This window comes from Rattus norvegicus, chromosome 9 (assembly GCF_036323735.1).
Source record: "Rattus norvegicus strain BN/NHsdMcwi chromosome 9, GRCr8, whole genome shotgun sequence".
In the NCBI taxonomy this organism is placed as follows: Eukaryota; Metazoa; Chordata; class Mammalia; order Rodentia; family Muridae; genus Rattus; species Rattus norvegicus.
This window is the reverse complement of record NC_086027.1, coordinates 17,788,464-17,802,200: the sequence shown is the minus strand read 5'-3', so window position 1 is coordinate 17,802,200 and position 13,737 is coordinate 17,788,464. Positions and strand designations below refer to the sequence as shown.

Genomic DNA, 13,737 nt, shown 5'->3' with positions numbered 1-13,737 from the left:
TGCGGGCGCTAAATATAACGCGAGCGCCCCGCCCCCTCAGGCCCCGCGCTCACCCACGAGCTCCGCGTGCCCTGAGGCCCGGCTCGGGCGCGGTCGAGCTGCGGGGTGGGAAGGACACGTGTGCCCACTCCGTGGCGCAGACAACACGGGGAGGCGCGACACGCGGAGGCGCGTGGTGTGGATCTCCGGGCTCCGCTCAGGCCCGTCAGTCCCCTCTCAGGGCCCACGGAGGCCGGGGCGGCTTCTTCTGGCCTCCAGGCCCACCGTGACCAACCCGCGGCCATCACCTCTGGAGCTTCCTGGTGCCCCAGGCTGGAGGCTTGGGCATGGCGATTGTGGTTGCCACTCTCCTAGGCTGGCTCAGCAGGGCACAAGCCACCACCTGCTGTCCTCACCTGAAGGCATCCTGATGGGGCTGAGAGCCCACATCCAGCAGGCGAGCCTCAGTGCTCAGGGCCATGGTCTTGGGTCTGCACCTTGTTGCCAGCCCCTCACACATATGGCAGCATCACACATATGGCTCCTTCTACCAACCGCCACTAATTACCATTTGGACATTCCATTACAGTGTTCTCAAGAAGAAAGATGCAAACAAACACGAAAAGAATGAAATTTAAAATCTTTTTTTTATCAGGCTGGAGAGACGGCTTGGTGGTTAAGAGCGCTGCTTCTCCAGTGCTCCCAAGTTCAATTCCCAGCAACCACATTGTGACCTACAACTATCTGTAGTGGGATCCAATGCCCTCTTCTGTCTGAATCTCTCTTCTGACATGCAGGCACACTTGCAGAGTGTTCATGTACATAAATAAATAAATCTTTAAAAATAAAACCTTCTAATCAGTTAATGTATCTACATCTAGTAGCTAGAAAAGAGTCACAGCAATATTAAAAGTAATTCAGAAATGGTAAAGGGGTGTACGAGAGTCACAAAATTCACTGGGCAACATGGTGTATGCCTGGAATCCCAACACTCACAAGGCTGAGGTAGGTGGATTGCCTTGATTTCAAGACTAAAGTGTGAGACCTTATATTAGAAAACAAAACAGTTGCGGAGGGGATGGAGAGAGAGACAGAGATACAGAGAGACAGAAGAGACAGAGAGGGAGACAGAGACAGAGAGGGAGACAGAGACAGAGAGACAGAGATAGAGAGAGACAGAAACAGAGAGAGAGCTCGATGTCATTTCCTGCACTGATGACAAGCTACTGAAGAATGTGAATGTCTCCTACCAAGCACAGAGAGTGCTAATGACAGAATGGGTTTCTTATTAAGATATCATAAACTATAGATGGAAAAGTAAAGGAATGTATAATAATTAAAAGAGAAATCAGACATTGGAAATCCTAAATTTAGAAGACTGTATATGTTGAAGTCATAGGGGAGGGGATGAGACGATGTGGGGAGAGAAAAATCAGAATAAATTATATATGCGTATAAAAATGTTAACTAAGAGCAACCAATTAAAAGAGAAAAGCAGGTTTATTTTACAATGAAATTGAGTTCCCATATGACATTATGTAACATTTTGTAAATTGATTATATGAATTATCTGCAATAAAAAATCAATTGTTATTAAAGATGTGTTTGTGTTCATATTAATTAGAAATGTTTTAAATTCTTTTTATTTATTTGCTTATTTATTGATTGATTTTTTTTAAGATAGGGTTTTCCTATATAGACCAGGTTGACCTCAAAAAACAGATCCACCTGCTTATGCCTTCAAAGAGTTAGGATCAAAAGTGTATACTCACACATGAAAGTTACATTCTTAAAGTGATAAAAAAGAAAGTACAGTTATCAACTTGGTACAAATATTGAAGAGTGATCAAGTGAATGGAAATATCAGAAACACATTTAAGGCTTTAGGTCACTGTTGTTAAAAGGATCTTGAGCAGCATATATAATTCAAATCATCCAGGAGACACATTTCGAAAAAAAACAAGAAACTGGGTAAAGATGGTTTAAATTTTTTAATCTATTAAAAATTTTAAAGTGCATTCGATATGAAAGCTGTAAGTGATATACTTCACATTTTTGCTTATATACCATCTTCAATTTTATGTGCATTCTGCAAATATTGTCCATGTTTATTCAGGCTCTTAATATTTCCCCATGACTGATAACTTTCACAGAAATCATATTGAGCAAAATGTATATGTTGACGTATAATAGAATTGTATTCTACACAGTATAGCATAGAAATATGTATATATAACTTCCCATATATGTGTGTATATACGTATGTAAATGGCTCAAGAAAATGAGTATCACTTTATCATTGTAGTATTATTTTCATCAAAATCCTGAGAACGTTGAAATGGCATCAAATACTGACCAGATTGGCAAAAAACAAAAAAAAAAAAAATAAAAAAACTCCAAAAAATAAAACTCTTATAAAGAATCTAACGATACTAGCAAAAGATGCAAAAATATTAAAGTCTCAATGAAAAAAAAAACCCAGATGAAATACTGTATATTTTCTCAACTCTAGGATAATGTATTTTTGTACAACTATCAATAAAAGGCCTGAATTTTGAAGAATTCAAATTAGTGCAGTATAATTATGCAGTGGTCAATACTGTTGCATACCATTTTACATAGCTGCATACACTCTCATTCTTTTGTTCCGTGGTCTAGCAACGAACTCGGGTAGATTTAAAAATAAACCTTTGGATATTAGTACAGTAAGTAATTCTCCCTGAAGGAAAAACCAGACACCAAGAACCTAGACCACTGCTGTCCAGGAGAAATTTCTAGATGATAGAAATATTCTATATCTGCTGTGTTTCTGGCTATGGATTCTGGCTGGCTGTTTGCCTCCTGGTTTGCCTGCTGTGACTAAAGAGGCAGATTTTAGTTCTAAGTTCAGTTCATCTCAAATAGCCCTGTGTGACCAGTGGGTGCCATTTGGACAGTGTAGCCACAGAAAACGGAAGCAGTGTAACCAAAGACTCACCTAGGAGTCAGTTGACCTCCTAGAAGGTGACTTGGGAAAACGTTGGCAATGATAGCCTCTTGGGGAGCTTACCTTCACCAAAAGCAAACTGTGAATCCATTACCTATGGGGAAGGGGAGGGGGGAGGGGGATGTTTGCCTGGAAACCGGGAAAGGGAATAACACTCGAAATGTATATAAGAAATACTCAAGTTAAAAAAAAAAAAGAAAATATCATCCTGAGTGAGTTAACCCAATCACAGAAACACACACATGGTATGCACTCATTGATAAGTGGATATTAGCCCAAATGCTGGAATTCCCCAAGATTCACAAACCAAATCAAATTCAGGAAGGATGACCAAAATACTGATGCTTCACTCCTTCCTTTAAAGGAGAAGAAGAATCACTATTGAAGGGATAGGGAGGCAAAGTTCAGAACAGAGCCTGGAGGAATGGCCATTCAGAGTCTACCCCACGAGTGGCCTATACACATACAGTCTTCAAACTAGATAAGGTGGATGAAGCTGAGAAGTGCAGGCTGAAAGGAACTGGATATAGATGTCTCCTGAGAGGCACAGCCAGATCATGTCAAATACAGTGGCGAATGCTAGCAGCAAACCATTGAACTGAGAACTAGACTTCAGTTGGAGGGATTACAGAAAGATTGAAAGAGCTGAAGGGACTTGCAACCCCATAAGAACAACCATGCCTGCCAAGCAGAGTTCCCAGAGACTAAATCAGTACCAATCACTATACAGGGACCATGCCATGGCCCCATCTGCATGTGCATCAGAGGATGGTCTTCTTGGGCACAAATGGAATGAGCAGCCTTTGGTCCTGCCTAGGCTGGGAAAGTGGATGGAGGTGATGGGAATACCTTTATAGAAGAGGGGGAGGGCGATGGTATTCAGACTTATTTCTGGAAAACAAGGAAGGAATAACATTTGAATTTGAAATGAAAAACTATCCAATTAAAATTCAACAACAACAAAATGGTGTTTAGAGCTTCAAAAAAAAAAAAAAAGCCACAATCAGGAAACAGAGAATTGTATGCTTCTGGTTTTCTTCAAATATGCTCAGGGCCCAGGTAGGTTCTGGGTCCAGGCTGAACCAAGCAGGTTCCTGCCGCTGACTGCTCCTCTATTCCTGTTTCCAGAGGCAGCATGCAGATTAATATAGGGCCAGAGATGTGGGCAGAGCTGGGCTGAAGTGGCTTTCGGTCCTGTGGTCTCAGGATTATCTGCATTCCTGGGTGTTCAGCACTCTCTGCCACGGAATTTGGGTGCAGGCTTCCCGATTGCTTTCAACTCAATTATACCATGTTTATATTTCTTGGGAGATATTACAGAAAAATTAATCTATATCCCATTAATTTGTTCAACACTCTCATCCACAGAGTATAATTTAGAGGTAACTATATATTTGACAGCAAGCATACACAGTGGGTAATCTATGCATGATGAACTTGAAATTCATAGAGTTGGAAACACAGTGAACAGTGACTGCGTAACTGCCTTTGAATCTCTTTCTTACTGGGAAGTAAGACTGATGCCCAGTCCCCATGAGAATGCACAGATCCATCCCTCCCTGACAGCTGTGGGACTTCAGATATAGACACTAATGATCAATAAAGAAGGTTCTTAAGAGTGAAGAGTTTGAGATTACCCCTTTATTCACCAGAATACATCCAATTTACTGGATAGTAACCAGATGCATGTAGTCAATATATACAGTCTATATCCTTATCAAAATAGAAACGCAAATGAACAAAACAACAACAGATAAATAACAAATCTTCAAATGAATAGAAGGAAAACCAAATAACCAAAACAATTAAAAATTAACCAAACTTTAAATAGAGGAATTGCAGTAAGCATTTTTTGCTGCTCCTTTTGCAGAATAGACTTATGGCCTGTGGCTTGCCTTGGAGACATAGTAGACAAGCAGTTAGTGATGGCAATAATCTTTTGAAGAGGAGTGGAAGTAGGTCTGTTTTGTTGGAGTGGGGGAATTAAGGAAAAAGCCTACCAATACTGAGTATAAATGATATTACAGACTTTGTCACAAAGTCTTTCCAATATTGTGAACTGATCTCCATGAAACTCTTCTGGATGACCCATCAGGACAAGTTTAAATTTACACGTGCACAGTCTTTCTGGATGACCAGCAGCTCTTGATTGATATGCATCAGCCCTTCTCTGGGTCCCTCCAAAAGTGCACACGTACTGGAGAGAGGGGAGGTGAAAGGACAGCCTATTCAATCCAAAGAAGTTAAACTAAAGGAGGAAAATGCAGCCCACAATTGCTATGGACATTAGAGATGAGATGCAATAGTGGTGTATTTGCTGTGCACACTTAGTTCTCCTCCTGTAGCTCTTTTCTCCAAGGGCGATCTTGTCCTGGTCTGTGTCTTGTTCAAGTTTCTGCTGGAGAATTTCAGACCTAGCAGAGCAAGGGAAAACGGTTTAGTGAGTGGTTGTCAATTCAGCTCTCCCTCTTATATCAGCTCTATTCAGTTGGACAATCAAGCATGACCTGTCAGCTGAGGTCAGTCCCTGCATCCCCAAGTGTCATAGAGTACCTGGGCTTGGATTTATATCTCACCTTTTGAAACTGCTAGAATTTGAACTGTGGACTATGCACTGTGCTGGAATTTAGAGAAAAATGAGCATATTTTGTCACTGGTCCAGGTATATTATATTGAATAATAACATTGTAGCTGGGTCTGAATCTGAGTTCAAGAATGGTATGAGCAACCTAGAATACCATGTGGATTCCTTCTGGAGAATATGCCCAGAATTGTGGTGAAAGTTCTGATTATGTTAGCACTGAAGGAACCTGCCTATGTTCAATTTGTAACCACAGAATCTGAAAATACACAGAGAAGCCATCTCACTTCAAATTCATGCTCACTGCACAGATCCTGTAATCACTGAGAATGTGCACCATGCAAATCCTCATAGCACACACTAGGAACAGTAAAGTTTATTGTGATGTAGATACATAACAGCACCCCTGTAAGACTATGGTTATTGTAATGCAATTTGTGAGAGGACAGAAGAGAAAATGTCCTCAGATCTTATCAGAGAGTTAACAGGAAGAAAGAAGTACAAAATACAAAGAAATCCTGAGGATTATACATATTGTGTCATGGACAAAATTCACATAAACTGAACCAGAACAATACTCTTGGCAGTTCTTTAGGTGACTGATGGGGAAAACCTTGTCAGTGGTCAGCCATCCAAAAAGGATAGTTATATAGGGACAGGAAATCCAATTGGCTTCTGCCAGTCTGTGTTCCTGACTGATCTCAAAGATATCAAAATGCTTCTACAATGTTCCTCCCAAGCCACTTTCCTGGGTGATCGGTTCTTTCTGCTTCAGAATGTCCTGCATTCTGTCCTCTAATCCTTCCTTATCCTGGTCATCAGATGAGTGTACTGTCAATGGAAGCATGCATGCATGTGTGCACACACAAACACACACACAGACACACAGACACACTAATACTAACTCGCAAACACACAAGCCACACATAGCACCCTCCACACATAATGGCATGTAGTGCTGTGCTGTGTTATCAACCTATCTCCCTTAATGAACTGCAGATTCTCAAAGAGCAGGAGCATTTGTTTTCCAAACATGCAGTTTCTTGAAAAAGGGCTATCTCCACGGAAACCCTTGTAAACCATGACATACATGAACACTTGGATGAGACAGAAGACAGTACATGGATCAGCCAATAGACAGTTTGTCTATGTTTATGGTAAGACATGAGGACAACCTGACCATGAGGCCTAACCATACCTGCTGTTGCTTGGCACTGGGGACACAGATGTTCATTCCGGACTCTTCACAGAGCCTCTTTGCCTCCACAGAGGATGCTGGCAGTTCAGTCTGCTCCACCAGCAGTTCGCTCTTCTCATTCAGCAAAATCTGTATATTGTTCTTCAATTGAGTTTGTTCACGCAGGAGCTGGGAGTGCCTGATGCTGAACCACAAACAAAAAATGGTAAATCCCAGCCAGCTTCTATTTGCCTGTCACTCCTGCAAGTCCAATCATCCCTTCAAGGGTCCTCATCCCCAGACATCCCCAGAATACAGCCACACTATACAAGTTAGCACCAATTAGAGGAGGTCAAATCCAGAATCCACATTCCACATGAATCAAAGTAATTCTGATAATCCTGACACTAAGACGGTTTATATAAATCAAGGAAGAAGAAATGGTCCATAAGGGAGCTCATATGTCCATAGTATGCTGAAGTCATCTACAAGTAGAGGTCAAATGCCCTCTGAGGGAGGATAGAAGATCCAATAGCTATACAATCTTTCCATGTGTTTCTCATGGATCATAGACATCCTGTCAGAGTCCTAGAGATTCAGAGTTGATTGCTATTCCCATCATGGTGCAAACCTTTTCTATCTAGAGGAACCTTAATGCGGAAAATAACGATTGGCGGGTCTTCTACACCCTTCACATGTACGACAACTGAGTCCAAGAGCTACAAATCCAAGACCCTTGCCAGGAGGCAGGCTTCTTGTTAAGAGTCAGACACTACAGAACCAGAGCCCTGACTTTTGTTCAAAGTCATACAGAACAGAAGCATTTCCTGCCTAGTGCTGGGTTCTCATCTCTGTCAGCGACTCACCAGTAGGAACTGTTCACTTGTATGAGCTCCTTGTACCTCTCCATGGCATCACTTATTGAGTTGGTCATCATTTGCATAGCCATCATTCTCATCTCATGTTCAGACTGAAGTACTGGCAATTCGACATCCAGCCTGGGTTAGGTCATGGCCAAAGGAACAAATAATGTTTTGAAATCATGATTTCAGAATTAGGTGAAATGTAAATAAAAAAGTTCAAATTCAAGGAATGGTGGAAGGGAAGAAAGTGGCAAAGTCAAAAACCAGACCAAAACCCAACAGTGAGACTCAATCCACAGAAAATATTTCCATGTAAATAAGCAAACACTTGTTTTGAAATAAGGACTCCTTGGAATCCTGGGGAGATATGATTCTGCAAAGACTCACTATATGGGAGTGGGCAGAGCCTGAGAGCTGCCTGTTTGGGAATAACAACTGTCAAGACCACAGTGACCATTTCTAGGTCACAATAAACAATCCCTGGATAGTTGAAAAAAATAAAAAACTAAAGATCAAAGCAGGTGAAATAAATTAGGTGAAATCAGACTGTTCTCTCGATTATGTAAACTCAGTATATACCACATACTTGCTCCTTCAAAGTATTTGTACTGGTTAAGTTTATTATCCTGGGCACAGGACAACAGAGCTGCGGTACCAATTGGAGGGACCTGACCTTCAAGAGCTGGCCAGGTGAGCATGATGGAATTCACTAGTTCAGGAAGAAGATTCCTCCAGTCCGTGCCACAGCTTTGGGTCCAAGAGAAAGCTGTGATGACATTTCTCTTGTTTTGAAAGCAGGTATACTCAATCCTTGGTTTCTATCGTTACATGAATTCTCAGAGGGCATAACTATGTTTGACAGGGAAGAGGATTTATAGCACCTCCTCCCATCAGGAGAGTCCTGTGTGCCACCAAGGTATACAGAAGGAGCAAAGTGCTCTGTTGATCAATGTGGGCCTCCACGTACTCATCACTATCATGACCTGCAAACTGTCCATCACACAAATCCTCAGACCCCATCGAAGGTCCCAGACATCCTGATCCTGAGTAAAACACCAACAAATACATCCACATATATACATACCAACCCATATCCAAACACATTTAGAATGCCAACTACATCCATGGAGGTGCCATAGAATCAGTGTATAATGAACAAATTCAGAGGAAAGAGTGATGACGTGCAGGCATTTCATTCACACACACAGTTGCAGCAAGTGTGACCAGGTCCTTCCAGCTGTGGACAGAACCAATGCCTCTCCAACCACCTCAGGCTAAACTACAAAAAAGGTTAACCCTAAACACACACAGCACCTAGCTTACCTCACAAGCTAATGCATGCCAAGTCTCCTTAAAATCCAGGATGAGAGGTGAAACTCTCTCGTGCTATGAGGAAATCTCAGGTTAGCAGAGAGAGAGCACAAGACAGTGAACAGGTTACTGGGCATAATGACTACCTGTGGTCCCAAGCATCATAGATATAAAGGTCCAGGATTTGGTAAAGTTCATCCCTCTCGAATTGACACTTCTGGATTTCAAATTTGAGTTCCTCCAGTTCCTTTAGACACTCCTCTTGCTGACTGATGACACTTTGGGATGATGCCTTCCTACCAAAACCTGTAGATAGATAAACCCAAGTTAATTTGCATATTTGATGGCCCATGGGAGGAAAAGACCATTCTGAATACCAAAAGGCTGTTGAGGAAGATGAAATGGTAGACTGCGTGAATCCCTGAAAGAGCAGAAAAGCTATTTTGAAGGTGGACTTTAAGCTATGACCCTCTTCCCAACCTCTAATGCCATACACATGCTACACTCACTATTATAGGACCCCTGGCACTGAAAGTTATAACCTGACTGAGACATAAACATCTGGGATAATGTTATCTCATATCAGATGTGGTGCAGTTAATCCTGGAGTTCATAATGCTTAGCACCATCAAGCTCTAACCAAGTGTGGTCCAGCCCAAAGTGTCTGAGAACTCAATTCATGACTAGGGGTGCATCCTTCCTTGTTCTCGCCATCAAGACTTATGTAACGTACAGTAATCTAGAGGATGAAGTGCTTCAACTCCCAAACATGGATGGTCACATTGTTAATCTCACAGTGCCTCCTCCTGCCAATCATTGACACTCATAGTTAAAAAGCTTCAAGAAAAGACACTGAAGTCTTACAACTTTATGGCTTTCTCTCAAATTAAAGATCAGGAACTCCTGACTCTTGGTTTGCCTTTGAAAAATCCCAAGGCTCCAGCTTGTAAGGCCTAGTCTTAGAAGGCACATCTCAAACCTACCTCCTTGAGGATGTTCCCCAACTCTGTCCACGACTCACCAAGCCTTCCCAAGAATGATTTCCTCCTTCCTGTTTCACTAGAGAGGGGGTCAGCTTCCCTCTGACCTGGTGCGGTCTCTCCTTGATCAACACTTTCCTTCCGAAATAGCCTGAGCAGCTGGCGAAACATGCCTGCTTGTGAACCCAAAGGGAACTGAAGTAATATCCCAAAGGCAATTGGTGTCACCACAACACTGGTGACATCACAGAAGATTCTAGGGATCTCTTAGATACAATAGAGTGTCCAGTGAACGGCTTACTGGTGATGTCACTGGAAAATTCTATGGCCTACCTACTAACCAGCTCTCCCCACACTGATGAATTTCTGTGGGGACCCTTTCCTCCAGTCTCCCATGTGTCACTGGGAATACCATTTGGCAACCTCTATTTCAAAGCTAGATATGTCTCTCTGCTTCATTAGAAGTCAACAATGCTTTTGCTGCGGAGGGTTGCTTACAACCCTGAATTGGAGAACAGATTTTTCTTAGCACCCAAATCTCTAGGGACCAAGGAGGAGGGAGATTTTTCTTAGAAGTAAATCTACTACTCGAGACAATGCATGTGACATGTATTTCGATTTCTAAGCTTTTTCCCTTTTTCTGGAGGCCAATATATTTCTTCTATACCTCTGAGTGTATAAAACCTGGAAATATTTGCTTACTGTGCAGTCCTTGAAAGCCGACCTTGTTTCCATTTACATATCCATGTATTTCACAAAATCAATGGTCTATAATCCTATTTTTTTGCAATAAAAACTCCTATTACTTGGGAACATAGGGATCAACTACAGAGCATATATAAAACAATAAATTTCTGTCTGTTTTATATATTATGTAGGACATCCTCCCTTTCTCAAATATAACAAGACAATTAAATTGGACATCAGTGAGCAAATGTCAACCTGGACCTTGTGTTACTACATTGTAACTATATAACCATCACTTCTCCAATATCCTTCTCCGTGAATAGACAAATCTAGGCATGAGAATATTGGGGACTACAACATGATCTTTTACTTGTAGCAAACATAAGAATCAGGAGGACGGGAAGGGAGTGGAATGGCCTGAGTTCAGGTTGAACCTCAATTTTAATGGGTCCATACGTTCAGGTGGGAGTCTATTTGGCATTGTGATATACGGATTCTGTCTTCTTATCATAGGTGTTATAATAATTCAACATGAATGTGTGCTATAATGCCAGCCCACCTCAGAGATGTAAGAGTGAAAATCATGTCTGACCTTTCTGGGAAGAACTCTCCCTTTTACTACCATCTGGAGTTATACAACATCACTATACAAAGCTCAGAAGAGAGGGGTGCATATGTGCGGGCCTTAGAAGTTGAGGATCTTTTCTACTGATTAAGCCACTTGTTTTTCCTATGTTATTTTTCCCTTGCTCTTTTACTAATGGTGGCTGACTTCTTTCCTGGCCTGAGGTAAACTGGAGTCCAATCTTTTGGATTACCGAACCTTCTATTTTCGAGATGACAGTCCCACCAAGGGTCCTACTGCATACAGAAGGTATGAATAAGTCTCAGGGGCTGGAGTAAGTTAAAAAGGTCTGTTACAACAAAGAACTGATTAAGAAAACAAGAGCCCAGTTCTCATCAAGATCACAGTTGTATGAGATTAAGAAAATGTGAATAGGGCATCGGGTGAAAGATAAATTAATTAGGAGGTCATAGGCCTAGAAGGGTTATCCTTTGATCTCAGTGGAGCTGCCATTCTTTCTGCCATTCCTCGTTCTCTGCCACAGGACCAGAGACTTCCCCATACAAATGGCTGGCCTTGCCAAAGACCTGGCAGGGCTTCTCCCTATAGAATAGGACATGTAGAGTCCTTGAGGACTCACCAAGAGGTCTCCTCCACACAGGTTCCTTGTTGTCAAAGGGAAATGTTCCTGCAGAATCCTGCCATGGCAGCAGGAATTTCAACCTGGCTGCTCTTGGTCCAATTCACTGGGTGCAGGCCTGAGGCCCAGGGGTATCTGGGGAAAGAAGCAGCACACACTACCTCACAGCTCTCTCTTTGTTGGATGCAACTGCTAGGACTGTGATAGGATTTTTGTTTCTTGTGTGTTTATTAGAAATACCTACAAAGCTGATTAAAGTTGCAACATGCCTTCATACCCAGAGTGCAGAATGTTTTTACATCGTTGTCGTTCCTGTTTTATGTTTGGATTTTGTTTTTTAATCCCCTCAGGAAATTTCCGTGTGCTTAGAATGTTAAGCACATGCTCAGGAGGGATCGATTATTCAAGTTAGGCAAAGCTTTTGTTCTCACCATCCACTCCACAGATGATGCCATTACTTACTTTGAAATAAGAAAACAGTCATAGAGAAGTAAATTAACCTGTAAGCTATCACAGAAGAAACACATCATGATTGTGGAGTGGCACCCCAGTATTTTGTATTTCCTAAGTTATTTTTATTTTAAACTTTTTTATTGGATTTTTTTTGGGTACATTTCATCTTTTTTAAATCCTTAAAGGTATCTTTTATTCCTCTCCTCCCATTTACAAGGTGGAATTTCACCTGTGATTGTTAGTCCAGATAGTTTGGTCAATGGCTTAGATATCACCTTGGCCTAGTTTCCTTGGCATAAGCTGTGTTAGAAGCAGTTTCAAAGATTCAGGACCAACAAATAATGAATTCCACTACATCTGGATACCTAGACTCACAGCCAGGAAGGGACTGGATTTCCATTCACTATTTAAACAAAAGATGCAGTTCATTAACATGTAAAAAAATTTCTCATGTATATTAAAGTGTTTACCATGATCATACAGTTTTTCAAATACCTGGCATTCATCTTTTTCCAAATCCTAAAATTTCTTTCTTATTCACAGTTTCTTTTTCTGAATATTTCTTAGTATTATTATCATTATTTAAAATTTTAGTTTTTTAAATATATATACATTTTTTATTCAAAACTTATTCCGTTTTGCAGCTTTTGGTCCTTAAGCCCCCCTGCCGTGCCCTCTCCCATATGTATGGTCCCCCAATCCACGCCACTTAGAAACCCCTTCCCGGACAATCCCCTGCACTGAGGGTCCCACCTTGTTAAGAACAAGGGCTTCCACTTCCACAGGTGCCCCAACAAGGCTATTCTCTCCTACATATGCAGTTGGACCCCTGGGTCAGTCCACGTATAGTCTTTTGCTAGTGGTTTATTTGGTTGGCATTGCTGTTCATATGGGGTTGCAAGCCCTTCAGCTCTTTGAATCCTTCCTCTAATTCCCATAAAGGGCATCCTGTTCTCAGTTCAGTAGTTTACTGCCAGCACTGACCTCTTTATTTGTCATGCTCTGGATGTGTCTCTCAGGGGAGATGTATATCCGGTCCCTTTCAGTAAGCACTTTTTAGCTTCATCAATCTTACCTAGTTTTGGTGGCTGTATATATATGGGCCACATGTGGGGCAGGCTCTGAATGGCTGTTCCTTCGGTCTCTGCTTTAGATTTGGCCTCCTGTGGATATTTTTGTTCCCCTTTTTAAGAAGGAGTGGGAGCATCTGCACTTTGGTCATCCTTCTTCTTGAGTTTCCTGAGATCTGTAGATTGCATCTTGGGTAATTTGAGGTTTTGGTCAATATCCACTTATCAATGAGTGCATATTGTCAATGAGGGGTGCTGAGTACCTGGAAGAGAATGAGGGACAAGAGACGCGAAGAAGGACGCCAAGACAAGTGTCTGATCAAGGTGACAATTTTATTTTTCCCCAAGGATGAATTTGTACCATAAAAAGGTAAGAGAGAGAGGGGTGAAGTAAGAAACATTTACGCACGCCAAGGACACAATATTCGTGTGGTCAGGGAATCGG

The 13,737-nt window shown here is 41.7% G+C and overlaps 1 protein-coding gene across 1 annotated transcript in view; it reads right to left on the bottom strand.

Moving 5' to 3' along the window:
* LOC134480543 (uncharacterized) overlaps nt 1–91 on the bottom strand; it is a 55,259-nt gene extending 55,168 nt beyond the window's left edge. Inside the window, exon 1 of the mRNA XM_063268093.1 lies at nt 54–91. The gene's annotated coding sequence lies outside the window, so the exon portion shown is untranslated. The remainder of the gene's footprint in view (nt 1–53) is intronic.
* Between the last annotated feature and the right edge of the window lie 13,646 nt (nt 92–13,737).